The following is a 16,949-nucleotide window of genomic DNA, read 5'->3' as shown; positions in this document are numbered from 1 at the left end:
TTGTAGTAGGCAGCCTCCAACGCACTCCTCTTCAGCAGCCCTGGGGCCAGCTGCACTGGCCACTGCCTGGGGCCGCCCAAGCAGTGGCCAGTGCGGCTGGCCCCAGGGAGTGTGAGCGGCCCTGAGGGTGGCTGGAGCAGCTCGTGCCGCTGGCCCCTGGGGCCCCCAGAGCAGCGCCCCACCCCCCAGCCAAGATATAGTCAGGAGTACAGATCTAAACTTTTTATTAAAGTGAATGTTTAAAATGAAATATACATGAGTTAAGAGGGAAGGTACTGTACATCTGGGGTCAGGCTTTGCTTATGGAGGATTACAGGTATCATTTGCAAGGGTGAAAAGATACATACATATCGCATAACCTGCATAGACCCAAATTGGGGTGCAAGGGTTTTTAAAGTATCAGTGGATAAGTGGGCTCGGGTACGCCACCCATGGAATGAATAATCAGTATCGGTGTAGCGGATAAGTACATGGATGGGTGCGTCCCTTGCTCCGTCAGGGAAGGAAGGGGGTTATTTCCCTGGTCAGCAGTCTCAGTTATTCAGTGTGGTATTGGCGATAGCATAAGTCATGGACAAATCACGGGCTGTGAATTTTTGTTTATTCCTAGTGACCTGTCCATGACTTTTACTAAAAATACACGACTAAATCGTAGTCTTACTCATAGTCACCAGGTTCTTAAAGGGTTTGGTCAGATTGTATCCACACGTACAAGATTGCAACCCGCCTTGGCATCTGCACTGATGGGACTACCTTTTGAACCCCTTGCAACTTCCTGTCTGCTGCATCTCTCTATGAAGGTAGCATTTCTAGTGGATGTTATATTGGCCAAAAGAGTGGAAGTATTAAAAGTCCTATCATCAGATCCTCCCCTATATAGTTTTCCATAGGGATAAAGTTTCTTTACCCTCACCCAAAATTTCTTACCAAGGTAGTCTCTGATTTTCATATTAACAGGCATTCTCTTTGTCAACTTTCTTTCCAAAACCTCACACTTCTAGAGATGAGGCAAGAGAGCATTTACTGGATGTGAAAAGGACTCTAGTTTTCTATCTGGAGCACACTAAGTCCTTTAGGTCCTCAATTGTTCATTGCGATTGCAGACAGAGCTAAGGGTAGACCAGAGTTTACTAAGAGGATTTAATCCTGGATCGCTCCATGCATTCATTTATGCTACCAGTTGGCTAATATAACCCCACCAGCTAGGGTATTGGTGCATTCACATAGAGTTCAGGCAACATTGGTGGCTTTCTTGGTGCAAGTACCTATCATAGATATTTGTAAAACAACAACTTGATTATCTGTCCACACTTTTGCTTCACATTATGCCATTTCCCATCAGTCCAGGAACAATACCACTTTTGGATGGGTTGTCTTACAATCACTGTTCAGGTAGACTAAGAGCCTACCCCCATGTTTGTCTGTTTGTGAGTCACCTACAATGGAATGGACATGTGCAAGCACTTGAAGAAAAAATGGTAGTTCTTCAAGATGTGTTGCACATGTCAATTCCACAACTTACCCACCTTCCCCTCTCTCTCAGAGCCTATCTGGCAGGAAGGAACTGAGGGGGGATCAGAAGTGGTTCTGCCCTCCTATACTAGTATGTAGTGGCATATGGCAACAGAGGGCACTCGGACCTCCCCAATGGGTACCGTTGAAGTGAAAAAATTCTTTGACAACTCTGCATGAGGTGCGTGCGCAAACTTACAGTGGAATCGACATGTTGCACATATTGTTAAGTGCAAAAAATACTCTCTCAGATAAAATCTCTCTGCCAAAGATGAAGCAATCAAGAATTCCACTAACAGAAGAAAGCTTTGTTTAATTTTATTTTAAATTTTCACATCCTGATAATATAGCAGTCATATTAAAGTTCAGGGTCTACAAGTGAGATGATGAGGTTGGAGTGGGTTAGTGAGGCAGTTGAAAACACTGTTATTTTAGTCATCTAAACTTTATTTTTGGGGGTTGTTTTAATTCTATTTTCAAAAATAGAATTTTCAGGCTATTACTCTATAATGTAACACATCCTGAAAGGGGCTGAGCACCTTCAGTGGGAGTTTCAGGTACTTTGCATGTACCCATGATTTGTCCCATAGACAATAGTTTGCACTTTTGACAAACAGCTATTGCATATACTCAGTTACTAGATTTGACAACAATTTTCTCTGTGTATTGCATATCTGCATTCATACACAGTCCCAATGCTTTCAATGAATTTGGCATACATTTCTGTCCTAATTAAGGCTTGTGGACCAGCATTAACTATACAATAAAGGTTTTTTAAACCTGGCTGATTTTATTTTAATTTTGACCTGAAAAATCCAGTCCTGAGAGAGGTAATTGACAGGTGGAGAGTTATTGGGTTTTTTTTTCTGTCACTTGAGGCTCCCAAAACAAGAGTGAGGTGAAGTTAGGACATATAGGACATTATCCAGTGATTATACAAAAGAAAAATGAAGATCTTTCTAGGCAATCTCTGAAAGAAAAGTCTGAATTGTTACTGTCAAATAGTATTCTGCTGGAAAAAACAACCCTGTGTGGCATGAGAAACCCTGTGTGGTTACATAAGAAACACAAATCAAAATGCTTTAACTTACAAAACAGTTTTAAAAACAAAAATCTGCTCTCTCTAAAACTAAAATACAGTTTCCCTCGTCCCATGCTTCACTATTGAAATTTTCCCAGAACAACCAATATCTCTTAATCCTAATGACAGATACTCTTTGATAAGCAACAGTCCTGTGGCACCTTTAAGACTAACAGATGTATTGGAGCATAAGCTTTCGTGGGTGAATACCCATTTTGTCAGACACTGATGAAGTGGGTATTCACCCACGAAAGCTTATGCTCCAATACATCTGTTAGTCTTAAAGGTGCCACAGGACTCTCTCTTGCTTTTTACAGATCCAGACTAACACGGCTACCCCTCTGATACTTGATACCTTTTGATGTACTTCATCAAAGTACTGTGCAAACATTAACTAATTTGTCCTCACAAAGAACTGTATGGAATAAGTAAACATTCCCAGTCTACAGATGAGGAAATGAAGATGTTAACTGACTTGCTCAAGGCTACACTATAAATCAGTGGCAATCAGGATGATTAGAAGTTAGGATCTCCTGGCTCTAGACCCATATTCATTCCATTAGACCATATAGTGTTTCAACAGACTTTTGTATTATATTAATAGCTGTAAATTATTTAATGAGCTAATTTGCATAAAACTATACAACTCTTTTTAAAATTGTGTGACTTTAGTGTTGATGAAAGCCTGAGAGCTCTGATATATTATTTATTTACATGGCAGCAGTAGTAGGACAGGCTTCCACTAAACACTGCCGTAAGGGGATACCTCAGCGCTGATATGGTAGGAGGGTTAGTTCAGCAAACAGGGCCCTCGCAGTTTGTGGCCCACCTGCAGAGTCTGCCAGTGAGTGTGAAGCATAGTGCTGAGCTGGTGATGTAGGGCTGGAAGTGAGACATGCCAGACTGGTTTCATAGAAGAGCCACCAAAGATCTATTAGGGAACAATTTATAATCACTACTGAACTGGGCTATATTCAAATTGGTGACCTGCAGGTAAAAGGCTTGATAGCTCATTAGCAATGCCCTATGGCATCCAATCTCCAAACAAGTGCAAATGTTATGCCTGCAAAGATCAGGCTTGCTTTCTGGGATGATAAGTTTATTAAATTAAGATCTGACATTTTTAGAGTTTACATAGGTACGATCTTCCACCAGCTGCACATAGGCAAAATCTTCCACACGTTGTTCTCAGTCTCCCGAAAACTGGGTTTTGAGTTTCAGTTCTCAATCAAATGCCTCTCTCTATTCTAAGGGTATATCTACATAGGGATAAAAAACCTGTGACTGGCCCGGCCCAGCTGACTCAGGCTCAGGCTGAGGGGCTAAAAATTGCCATGTAGACATTTGAGCTCAGGCTGGAGCCTGAGATCTGGGACTCTCCACCTTCGCTGGGTCCCAGACCTTGAGCTCAGATTCCCACCCCAGCCCAAAGGTCTACACAGCAATTTTTCAGCACCAGAGCCTAAGCCCCATGAGACTTAGTCAGCTGACCTAGACCTGCCGCAGATTTCCCCCCCCCCCCCCCCCATGTAGAAACATCCCTAGCGGGATGCCTCCTATTAAGCAGAATTCAAACACTAAAACTATTATACATATTAACACAGCATCCAAACTCTCTTCTAAATAAAATGTTTTGTAATGTATAATTTTAATAATTACAGTAAGTCACCCACACTAACTTTATAATGTATTTTACACCTGGGTCATCAAATAGCATGTAAACCCACAATCTTTGGTGCCACAGCACAGATTTCTTCTACTCAAGCTATAGGAGTAACTGATAAAGGAAGCCAGCTGTTATCTTCTATGTGCACCAACCTGTAGAGGGAGACATGACACACAGTTTGCCTTTTGGTTACAGTTATTTGTGAAATGCCAGAGGAATGGGAGCAGTGTGGTCTAGTGGTTAGGGACAGCCTAGCCAAGTGTAATGATACACTGTTTTGGTTGTCTGTAGGAACTGAACCTAGGACCTCTGTATGCAAAAGGCACAAGCCTCTACCACTTGTACTGAAGGAACAGGTCTGTTGGCACTGAGGCAGTCGCAGACTCATAAACCTCTGTACATGGGCTAAACTACCAGTGGGGAACAAAAAGCTGCAGTCAGTGCGTTATGGGTTACACAAGCAACATAATTTTGAAAGGAGATGGCAACGTGGATGAGAGTTGCATCTGTCATATTAGAGATGAGAGTTCTGTTCCTAGGTCTGCTTGAAATCACCTTGTGGCATGCTTTGTTATCTTTATCTGTAAAATGGATGAATGATAGTTACCTCCCGTAAAGAAGCAGTAGTATCGCCTTGGTTAATGAGGTGTGTGAAACTCTCAGAAATATTAACAGTCAATGGAAAACTAAGACTAGAACTTGTAGTCTTTTTTCCCTTACAACTCAAGACCCTATAGCATAAGGAAAGGCACATCATGTGGAGGAGTCAGTCATTGTCAGTCTCTTGCTCCTCATTTTACCCATTCCTACTATCCAGTTCAAAATGTCACAGTATTCCATTTGGAGTTTGTTTGGCCGTGCTTTCTGTACTACTTTGGGTTTTCCTGTTCCCTTTTCATTTAATTACATGGTACTGGGGTTTTGGCTTGACTTGTTTTTATTATACTTGACACTACTGAAAACAAGAGGGGGGAAAACAATAAAGCTTAGAGGATTGATAATGGGAGCCTTTCACGTCTAGGACACTAGTTCAAATTTGACCTATGTTAGTAGTGACTGAATGTCATTGACATTACAACTGGTATGGCTACTATAAAATGATTTGGTGCTCTTGGTCCAATTGTTAGGGGACAGGCGGACATCAAAAATATTTCCATTGCAACTGGAACTTAGACTGTAAACTCCTGGGGACAAGAGCCATGTCTTCATATGTGCTTGTGGAGCACTTAGCTCAATGGGATCCTTCTTGTTTATTAAATAGATAATAATGCAACCTTGTTACTCAGCAGAGAGGAAGAAATTTTAAATGAGTATGAAAACAGTTATCCTTTCACCTGGTGATCCCTGTAGATTAGAGGAATGGTAACCTGTTCTCTGGATAAAGAGACTTAAATCTTTAGTATTCTGTTAGGCATCTTTCACAAGCAATGACTATGATTGTTGGGGTATTTTTAAGTAATTTATTGTAGTTTAACATTTTCAACTACATTTCTCTCTTTTTCTCTGTATTTCATGTATATATAAAATATGCACACACTCATTCATATGTGTATATAGAGAACATGTACAATATAAGTAACCTTGGTTTATGGGCAGCTAGAACATCTAGCTAAACATGGCCCCTTAGAAACCAGAGTCAAACTACCTTAAAGAGCAATCACAAAATGATAGAATATTGGAATACAGCATAATACATACCCACGCACACCATTTCCTATTGCATCTTTCTGCCATAATCATCCCTGAATGTCCAGGGTTCCAACTTAACTGTTTCTTCTGCATATGAACAGAAATGCTGTCAGTTTTTTCAGATACTAGTTAAGTGGTTGCTGATCAGGCTTGAAAATTAAAAGCTTGAAACCTAGCCGCTGCTTACTCATTGGATCAGGGCACAGTGAGAAATCTGAAAATTAAAGGGTTGAAGAAGTGCCCAGGCAAAGGAAGGACAGTGAAAGAAAAGCGGCAAGAATATACAAGCTTATTTCCTTTCAGTGCATGTGTGTCTCTCTGTGTGTACGTACACATAAATATATGAAACATAAAACATAAATATAAAATTGTAATTTTCAGGCCTGAGCAGCAATCACTTTAATATTTGAAAAACTGACAGCATTTCTGTTTGTATGTAGAAGGAACAGTTAAGTAAGAATCCTGAGATTCAGTGACCTTTGTGGTGGAAAGATGCAATGGGAAATGCTGTGCATGGGTATGTACAGTACTGTATTCTAATATTCTGTCATTTTGTGGCTGCTCTTTAAGGTAGTTGCCTCTGGTTTCTAGCTGGCCATGTTCAACTTGATGTTTTTGCTGCCCACAAACCAAGCTGGGTTATGCTGTACATTTTATCTACATGAAGGCAGCCTTCTCCACAGTAGTATTTACTTTGTAATTATCTCTCACCTTTTCCCTTCTTAAGGTGCCTTGGTGGGATGTGTAGTGGTTTGCTTATTTGATGGGCTTGCATATGCTTTTGAAAATAAACAAAAACAGTTTCTCCTCTTATAAAACTAAAGAAGTAAATTCTGTGCCTTAATAAAGCAATCTTTGAATATTTTGCTTAAAAGTAAGTAAGTGGCACAAGACTTCTGCTAAACTTCCTTTTAGATTTTGTGCTTGATTATATTTTATTTTGCTTTCTGTGCATAAAATCCTTTATTTCTGGATTTTTTTGAAGTGTGAAATTAGATCGGGCCAAAAGAAATTATTGGTTTTCCTTTGAGTGATTGTCTGTATGCACATTCCACTTATAGTGCGCATGCACCATGTGTGCCTGAGATTGGAGTCTTTTGGCCAGCAGTGCCCACTGTGGCAATGCATGCTCCCTGAGTGTCCTCATGTCCTGCACTAAGGGCTATAAAAGAGGGAGTTGGGCCAACTGCCACTCACTTTCTTTCACTTTCTTGTGGCTTCCAGAAGGAACTGCTTGTAGTCAGTTGCTTCAACAAACTGCTGCCCTTTTTTGTCTATCTCTGTGGAGGAGGGTGCGTGTGTGCATGCCTGTTGGCATTTTGTTAGTATGTAGACTTGGTTTAATTTTATTTACCAGGAAAATGTTATTGTACTCCTGGTACCGGGATGGCTAATTCTAAGTTCCCTGGTTTTATGTACAGCCCCTTCTGTGAGGGTGCTATCTGCTATGCACGTTAATGATGGGCATATAAAGAGCTTATTTTGTTTGGAAGAATTGCACATCCCTACCAAATGTGCAGTTTGTAAGTTCTTTACCCATAGAACTTGGAAATCCAGGGAGGCCCGCTTCCCAGATATTTGTAATAGACAGATCCATGATATTGATCTTGGCACCTCCTACCCCTGGATCACCTGACAGGTCTAAGAGAGATCCAGTCAGCAAGGGGTCTACAATATCTCAAACCCATAAGCTGCTGCTTCTGCCATGAAGCTGAAAAAGATTGATGATAATCCCACCATGAAGAAGGGACATGATAAGGAAAAGATGAGAGACAGATCCCCAATCAGTCTCCTCAAAAAAGCAAGTAACTTCACCATGTCATTCCATCTCAAGAGAGAGACTTCAAATCACCATATAGTTACTGCTGAAACTAGACCATCTTCTTAGAGAGATGTCCCTGTGGGTGCTCCACTCCAGGTGTTGGTGCGTCCCTGCTCCTTTGCTCAGAGATTTTGACAGCAGTACTCGTACCGGTCGCAAACGCGCAGAGCCTGCCCCATGCACTGAGTGTGCCTTAATAGTACGCGTGCGCGACCGGTCTCCTCAGTTCCTTCTCTACCATCCCCGGCCTGAGACGGAGCTCAGCAGACTCGTTAGAGAATTTATTCTCTCCCTTGTTCAACTCTTTTCCCTCTTAGTTTAGCTCACCAGTAATCGTTAAATACCCTTTTCCCCTTCTCTTTTCTTTAAAACAAAAACAAAACAAACAAAACATGCCTGGCTCTCCGGGTTTTGAGCACTGCTCTAATTGTAATGATGCCATCCCTCTTTCAGATGGCCACTCTAAATGTATTAAATGTTTTGGGGAATCCCACATCCCCCAAAAATGTGCCCACTGCAGCAAGTTAAAATCCAGGGCACGCAAAGACAAGGAGCTGCGGTTAAAACTGCTCCTGCTGCAAAAATCTCTCTGACCAGCCTCAGACCTGGGCTCCAACTCTGCTGTACACCGTGGCCCCACTGCTTCAAAGAAACAAAAGAAAACTTCAAAAAAGCATCAGTCTCTCTCAACCACAAAGGGTATTCTCAGGGACAAGACTTCTCCGGGCAGATCCACTGCTTCCCTCCCGGCGCTCCCTCGGCTGAGTACCTTTGATGCACCAGGCTCAACCCGCCTGCAGCTGTGGCACCAACCTCCAGTGCCGAGGCTTCAGACTTTCAGTTGCCTGCCTCTCACATGGCACCATTCGGCAGCGGTGCCGACGCATACTAGCCTGTCTGACCCCCCACGGGCTCCTCTCATTCTCCCTGCACCGTCAGCCTTTGAGCTAGCCAGCAGTGACAGAATGCTCAGGACATGGGTGCAGAGGAACCCCTCCTCACAACAAATTCCTCTCGCGCAGCCCTCCCCTCACAGAGGCGCTGTGGCACCGCAATTCACACAGTCAAGGGACCTGCTGGTGTCACCTATCTTGCAGTCATCCCTACTTAACATCTACTTCTCTCCGGACACTCAGGCAAGGTCCGCACAGCTTTCCTCCAGTGATGAGGAATCTGGGCTGCCGGGAGAATTTTCACCTTGTCGGATCTCCCGTCCACAGACCCCAATCAAGAGAGGTCATAGAAAAGTTACCTTGTCCTATTCCGAGGGTCTTGCCCAATGCTGCGTGAACCCTGGATGGCACCACCCATGCCCTTTCCACCACAGTGGCAGTATTGGGCTCCATGGGCTCCTTATACTCGGGACCACACTCGTTATACTACTGCAGCCAGGCGTGAGACCTGACGACTGTTCCACCGACTCCAGACACCAGGCAGTCCTGTCACAACCGCAAGAGCAATCACGGCCTGCCTCTAACCCAGTAGAACCAGTTGTTCCACCTGATGAAGCATTGCTTCCTCTTCCCCCGACGTCTTCGGACAACTTCTCAAAATTTCACGACCTCTTAAGAAGAGTTGCTAATGAGCTACGAATTAACCTGGAGGAAGTCCCTGAACAGCAGCATGAGCTAACAGACATCCTGCAGCCCTCTTCTTCTTCTAGAATTGCATTACCTATCAATGCAGCCCTTTTAGAACCTGCCAAGGCCATATGGCAAACTCCGGCTGCAAGCCTGCCTATCTGTAAGCGAGGAGACTGGAAGTACTTTATTCCTTCCAAGGGTCGAAATTCCTTTTTTCTCACCCAGCGCCAAACTCGCTGGTAGTAGACGCAGTCAACCAAAAGAACAAACACCAGTTTCCCCGCTCCACCCCTTCCGACAAGGACAATAAGCAACTAGATCTGCTCAGACGTAAGGTATATGCTTCTTCCTAGTTGCAATTTCGCACTGCTAATTATACAGTCGTTCTAGCAAAATATGACCACAAAAATTACAATAAATTCATGGACTTTATTGATCACATTCCAGAAGAAAAGAAACAATAATTTACAGCCATAGTTTCCGAGGGACAAATCATCTCCCACACTGCTCTTCAAGATTGGCCCTTGATGCGGCCAATACTGCGGCACGGTCCACTGCCACAGCAGTTGTGATGTGCCAAGGTTCATGGCTCTCATCCTCTTCCTTTCCCCAGGAGGTCCAGAGTACCATTAAGGACCTCCCCTTCGATGGTGAAAAATTATTCACCTCCATGACGAATGACATACTCCACTCCATGAAGGACTCCAGGGCAACTCTCCGGTTTCTAGGAATTCCAACCCCTACGGCCAGAAGGCAACAATATAGATACCAGCCTTACCAGCGACCACACTACCCCACATACACCCAGCAATTACATAGATCTCACGATCAACAGCAACAACAGTAATGCCAGAGACCCAGATACCAACGCTGCCATCCCAATTCCTTGGCAGCGTCTCAACCCCCTCCGACCAGTAAGCAAATTTGAAGCCTTGGTTGAGGGCATAGAAAACAATATTTCCACTTTTGCGCTTACACCGCCTGCCCCTATTTTTGGTCACCGCCTACGCCCATTCTCCTATCAATGGTGAAATATTACCACCGACAAGTGGGCTTTAGAGGTCGTCACAGTTGGCTATTCCATCCCTTTCCTCTCCCCGCCTCCCACCCACCCACCCTCCCCGTCCCTCTTCGGGAACCCCTCTCATGAGCAACTGCTCCTCCAAGAACTACGGCATTTCCTTCAATTGGTAGCAGTGGAAATCGTGCCTGAACAACACAGAGGGAAAGGTTTCTCTTCCCATTACTTCTTAACAGAAAAGAAAACGGGGGGATGGCGACCGATCCTTGACCTCAGGCAGCTAAACAAATTTATCAAAAAGCAAAAGTTCAAAATGGTTACCCGCACCACCATAATCCCAGCGCTGGAGCCGGGCGATTGGTTTTCAGCCCTCGACCTACAGGACGCCTATTTTCATGTGACTGTTCACCCAGCCCACAGACGTTTTCTTCATTTTACCATCGGTTTGACACATTTTCAATACAGTGTGTTGCCCTTCGGCCTATCTACCGCCCCCTGAGTTTTCTCCAAACTCCTAGCGGTGGTTACTGCCCACCTCATGAAACGGGGTTATTATATTTCCTTACCTCGACAATTGTCTCCTCAAAGCCTCAACACTGATGAAGCTCTTTGATCCACACAGCTTACTGTCGCTTGCTTCTTTTCCCTTGGCCTACAAATAAACAAAAACAAATCCACCTTATCTGCTACCCAACAACTGGGTCTCTCCCGCTCGATCATTTCAACACCATAAAACTCCTGGTTACAAAACTTCATAACGGTCCCCAGGTCACTGCATGAGACTGCCTGCAACTATTAGGCCACATGGCCTCGTGTACATTTGTGGTCAAAAATGCACGCCTATATATGAGGTGCTTCCAAGCTTGGTTGGCCACAGTTTACAGACCAAACATACACGCTCTAAACAAGCCTCTATCCATATCCTTCAGAGTCAAAGACTCTCTCTGATGGTGGACAGTTCCCTCAACCTCTGCTCAGGAGTCACTTTTCTCCAGGAATCTCCATCACTCAGAATGACTACCGATGCATCACTCACGGGACGGGGAGCACACATGTCCCTCACACAGCCCTGGGGCTATGGTCTTCCACCAAAGCCTCTGTAATAGGTCCTTGCCGGGGCTCGACCCTTCCGGGCAGGAGGGGAGCCACACCGACTCACTACTGTGGGAACAAGCAGTCCATTAGTCCAGAAGCTCCGGCCCTCTGGTGCAGGTAAGTAGTGAGGACCTCGTTGAGGAAGTGGTAGTAGGGGACAGTTTGGGCTCCAGTGATCATGAGCTAATTCGGTTTAAAATACATGGAAGGAGTAACAGAATTAAGTCAAAGACTAGGGTTTATAATTTTAAAAAGGCCAATTTTAACAAATTAAGGGGACTGGTAAGGGAAGTGGATTGGGCAAACGTATTAATGGATCTAAAGGCAGAAGAAGCCTGGGATTACTTCAAGTTAAAGATGCATGAGCTGTCGGAGGCCTGTATTCCAAAAAAGGGAAAAAGATTACTAAGCAAGAGATTTAGACCGAGCTGGATGAGCGACCGACTCAAAGGGGCGATTAGAAAAAAACAGAAAGCCTACAAAGAGTGGAAGAGGGGAGGGATCAGTAAGGAAATGTACCTAAGTGAAGTCAGAGAATGTAGAGATAGAGTGAGAAAGGCCAAAGGCCGTGTAGAGTTGGACCTAGCGAGGGGAATTAAAAGCAATAGTAAGAGGTTTTACAGCCACATAAATAGGAAAAAAACAAATAAAGAAGAAGTGGGACCACTGAAGACTATTGCCGGAGAGGAGATTAAAGACAATCTAGGCATGGCGCAATATCTCAATGAATATTTTGCATCAGTGTTTAATGAGGCCAATGAAGGTATTAGGGATACTAGCACCACTACAGAGGGGCATTCAGGATGGGGGATTACCGTATCCGAGGTAGAAACAAAACTTGAACACCTTAATGGGGCTAAGTCGGGAGGACCGGACGATCTTCATCCGAGAATATTGAAGGAATTGGCGCGGGAAATAGCAGGCCCATTAGCGATAATATTTAATGAATCTGTAAACTCGGGGGTGGTCCCGTTAGACTGGAGAATAGCTAATGTGGTTCCTATTTTCAAGAAAGGGAAAAAAAGTGATCCGGGTAACTACAGGCCTGTTAGTTTAACATCTGTAGTGTGCAAAGTGTTGGAGAAAATTCTGAAAGAGAAACTAGTTGAGGACCTGGAGGTTAGTGGCAATTGCGATAAATTACAACATGGTTTTACGAAGGGCAGATCGTGCCAAACGAATCTGATCTCCTTCTTTGAGAGAGTAACGGATTTATTAGATAAGGGAAATGCGGTGGACCTAATATACCTGGATTTCAGTAAAGCGTTTGATACTGTACCCCATGAGGAATTATTGGTTAAACTGAAAAACATGGGGATCGATATGAAAATCCAGAGGTGGATAAGGAATTGGTTAATGGGGAGAATGCAGCGGGTCGTATTAAAGGGTGAACTGTCAGGTTGGAGGGAGGTTACTAGTGGAGTGCCTCAAGGTTCGGTTTTGGGACCCATTTTATTTAATCTATTTATAACTGACCTCGGAACCGATTGCAAGAGTGGGCTGATAAAGTTTGCGGATAATACGAAGGTGGGAGGCGTTGTAAATTCGGAGGAGGACAGGGATATCCTGCAGGGAGACTTGAATGAGCTTGTGAATTGGAGTATCAGAAATAGGATGAAATTTAATAGTGAAAAGTGCAAGGTGATGCATTTGGGGATGACTAATAACAATTTTAGATACAAGATGGGGTCGCATTGGTTAGAAGTAACGGAAGAGGAGAAGGACCTAGGGGTCCTTGTAGACCGCAGGATGACTATGAGTCGACAATGTGACGTGGCGGTGAAAAAAGCCAATGCTGTCTTGGGATGCATTAGGCGAGGTATATCTAGTAGGGATAAGGAGGTCCTGCTTCCGTTGTACAAGGCGCTGGTGAGACCTCATTTGGAGTACTGTGTGCAGTTCTGGTCTCCCATGTTTAAAAAAGATTAACTCAAACTGGAACGGGTGCAGAGAAGGGCCACTAGGATGATCAGAGGAATAGAAAACCTGTCGTATGAAAGGAGACTAGAGGAGCTTGGGTTGTTTAATCTGACAAAGCGAAGGCTGAGGGGGGATATGATTGCTATCTTTAAATATATTAGAGGGATTAATACAAGGGAGGGAGAAGAATTATTCCAGCTTAGTACTAATGTGGACACGAGAACTAATGGATATAAACTGGCCGTGGGGAAGTTCAGGCTTGAAATTAGACGTAGGTTTCTGACCGTCAGAGGGGTGAAATATTGGAACGGCCTTCCGAGGGAAACGGTGGGGGCGACGGACCTGTCTGGTTTTAAGATTAAGTTAGATAAGTTTATGGAGGGAATGGTTTAATGGTAAAACATAGTAGTCAAGGAAAACCAAGAAATGGTAGGTAAATAGTATAATGGCTAACAGGGGTCAGGCTGGAGACTCTTGCCTATATGCTCAGGGTCTTACTGATCACCATATTTGGGGTCGGGAAGGAATTTTCCTCCAGGGCAGATTGGCTGAGCCTCTGGAGGTTTTTCGCCTTCCTCCGCAGCATGGGGCAGGGATCACTAGCAGGAGGGTCTCTGCCGATTGAGGTCACTAAAAACAGGATTGGGGACTTCAACAGCAGAGTCCAGGGAAGGGGTAGGGACGGTTTTATGGCCTGCAGCATGCAGGGGGTCAGACCAGATGATCATAATGGTCCCTTCTGACCTCAAAGTCTATGAGTCTATGAGCTAGCTCAGGCCCTCAGGCAGGGGCTGAGCAGACAACCGGGAGTTCGGGGCTCAGGCCCTCTGGTGCAGGGGCGGAGCCGACAACAGTTAGTTCCAGGCTCCGGCCCTCTGGTGCAGGGGCGGAGCCGACAACAGTTAATTCAGGGCTCAGGCCCTCTGGTGCAGGGGCTGAGCAAGCAAACAGTTAAGGAGCCCAGGCCCTGGATCAGGGCGGGGCACACACAGTTATGGCTCAGGCCCCGGGTTGCAGGGGCTGAGCAGGCAAACAGTCAAAGAGCCCAGGTCCTGGGTCAGGGCGGGGCACACACAGTGATAGCTCAGGCCCTTGGTTGCAGGGGCTGAGCAAGCAAACAGTCAAGGTACGCCTAGGCTCCTACAGCCGAGCGTTGGGTGAGGGGGAAGCCTGCCACCCGTGAGCGGGGTGGCAGGGGGGAACGCAGGCCCACCCACTCCACTGCGTTCCAGCCCGGGGCCCTAGCAGCGGTTACTGCCGCTGCTGGTCAGTGGGGTGTCCAGACCGCAACACACAAATATAAGATGTATTTGCGTACTTTGTATTTTTGGTAGCAAAGATAGACTGGAAATGTAGCACTCTTCAAAAGTTGAATTTTTTAAAAATTTTGCATGTGGTCCCACCATTGTCTTCCTCACTTCATTTTATATTTTATCTTTCAGTGTGATAACATGTAAGCCAATAAAAATAATGTTTAGCACTTACATAGAGTTTTTTTCATCTTCACAGCTGTTTACAAATATTAACTAATTTGTTAAACTAAGCTTCAGACTTATTCTAGTAAGTGCCAAGTTACTTGGGGAGACATATGCAGCCAAGAACATTCCTTCAGTCTTTTAGAATGACAATAACAGTACTGATCCATCCTTCCACCTCCATCACTGTCATTATTGATATATTATTTGTATAATGCCAGAGGTATGCATGGCTCTTAACAGGAGCCACACTGATAAAATGGACAGGTCATTTCCCTAAGGAGCTTACAGACTAGGACCCCAATCCTGCAAATACTTACACACATGTTTAACTTTCCTTCTAGATGAGTAAAGATAAGCTCAGGTGTATATAGGATTGGGATCTAAATTAGATCTAAATAACTCAGCAAAGAATGACAAAAAGTGAGTGCAGGGAAGCAAAAGAGGAGGGCTATAGCAGTGAGAGATTGAGATATGGATGTTACTTATGCATCTTTAGTTCCAATATTTATAGTTAGTATATTAAAATAAAGAATAGTATCTGGTAAAGAAGGAGGGGGAGGAAAATAAGAATTATGAGACTGGCCAAAAAAGAGTGATTATTGAGAAGGATTTCGCAGGAGGAGAATCAGGTTGTCTGGCATACAGGGATAATATTCCAAGCATAGGGGGCCTGTATGAGAGAAAGCAAAGTGTCATCTGTGAGAGATGTAAGGGATATATAACTTAGCTAGATTGACAAAGCGAAGATAAAGCATGATACACTCTGCAGTAAGTTGGACCTAGATTCTGTAACAAGGCAATCAGGTTTTCTGTAGCACTCCAGTACAGTAGACTGATACAAGTGGACTCAGGAGTGAATCTGTGAAGCTGAGGAATTTGAGTTTGATACCAAAAAAAGACTGACAGCTAGAATATGGCCTCATGAGGTGGAGGTATCTTGTGGAGAGCTTAGGAACACAGGAATTGCCAGACTGGATCAGAACAGTGGTCCATTTAATCTGATATCCTGTCTCTAACAGTGGCCAGTACCAAATAACACTACTAGAATCCCTGTAATAGGCAATTAGGGAATAACCTATCCCCAAGATAAATTTCTTCCTAACCCCAGGCAGTTAGTGATTGGCTTATGCACTGAAGCTGGGTGGTTTTATACCCCTTATATTTTTTTATCCTAGCTAATGTAACTAGATGTTCTCATTATCTATATAAATGTCTAATCCCTTTCTGAATCTCGCTAAGCTCTTGGACTCAATGCTGTCTTGTGTCAATTAATAACTTTATACACAATGCATAATTTCCTTGTAACTGTTTAAATGTGTTGCCTTTCAAGTTCATTGGATTCCGCTTGTTCTTGTTTTATGAGAAGGTAAACAGGAATGCCTGGTTTACCTTCTGTATTCCATTAATAATTGTATGTATATCTGTCTTCTTTCATTTGTCTCATCTCTAACAATCCTAATCTTTTCAATTTCACTGAATATAAAAGACTTTTCATGCCTGTAAATATTTTGATGCTTTTACCTGGATCCTCTGTATTTCTTCTTGTGATAACTAGAACTGAACACAATGTTAAAAAAGAGCCCATGCCATTGATTTATGTAATGTTATCATCAGTATCATTTGTTATCCCGTTTATTGTGCATCCTAACTTTTGTGTGCTCTTCATTGTGCAGATATTTTCATTGAGCTGTCTGCAGTGACACCTCAGCCTATTTCCTGAGTGGTTATGCTTAATTTAGAATCCAGCAATATGTATAAGTATTTCAAATTATTCCTTCCAGTGTGTCTTGAGGAGAAGGACCTAGGGGTCCTTGTGGACCGCAGGATGACTATGAGTCGACAATGTGACGTGGCGGTGAAAAAAGCCAATGTGGTCTTGGGGTGTATTAGGCGAGGTATATCTAGTAGGGATAGGGAGGTCCTGCTTCCGTTGTATAAGGCGCTGGTGAGACCTCATTTGGAGTACTGTGTGCAGTTCTGGTCTCCCATGTTTAAAAAAGATGAACTCAAACTGGAACGGGTGCAGAGAAGGGCGACTAAGATGATCAGAGGAATGGAAAACCTGTCGTATGAAAAGAGACT

The 16,949-nt window shown here is 43.9% G+C and overlaps 1 protein-coding gene across 5 annotated transcripts in view; it reads left to right on the top strand.

Moving 5' to 3' along the window:
• PEAK1 (pseudopodium enriched atypical kinase 1) overlaps nt 1-16,949 on the top strand; it is a 216,450-nt gene that overhangs the window by 137,984 nt on the left and 61,517 nt on the right. The window lies entirely within an intron of this gene.

Source organism: Malaclemys terrapin, chromosome 10, assembly GCF_027887155.1.
Source record: "Malaclemys terrapin pileata isolate rMalTer1 chromosome 10, rMalTer1.hap1, whole genome shotgun sequence".
Classification (NCBI taxonomy): Eukaryota; Metazoa; Chordata; order Testudines; family Emydidae; genus Malaclemys; species Malaclemys terrapin.
This window is presented reverse-complemented; position numbering and strand designations above follow the sequence as displayed.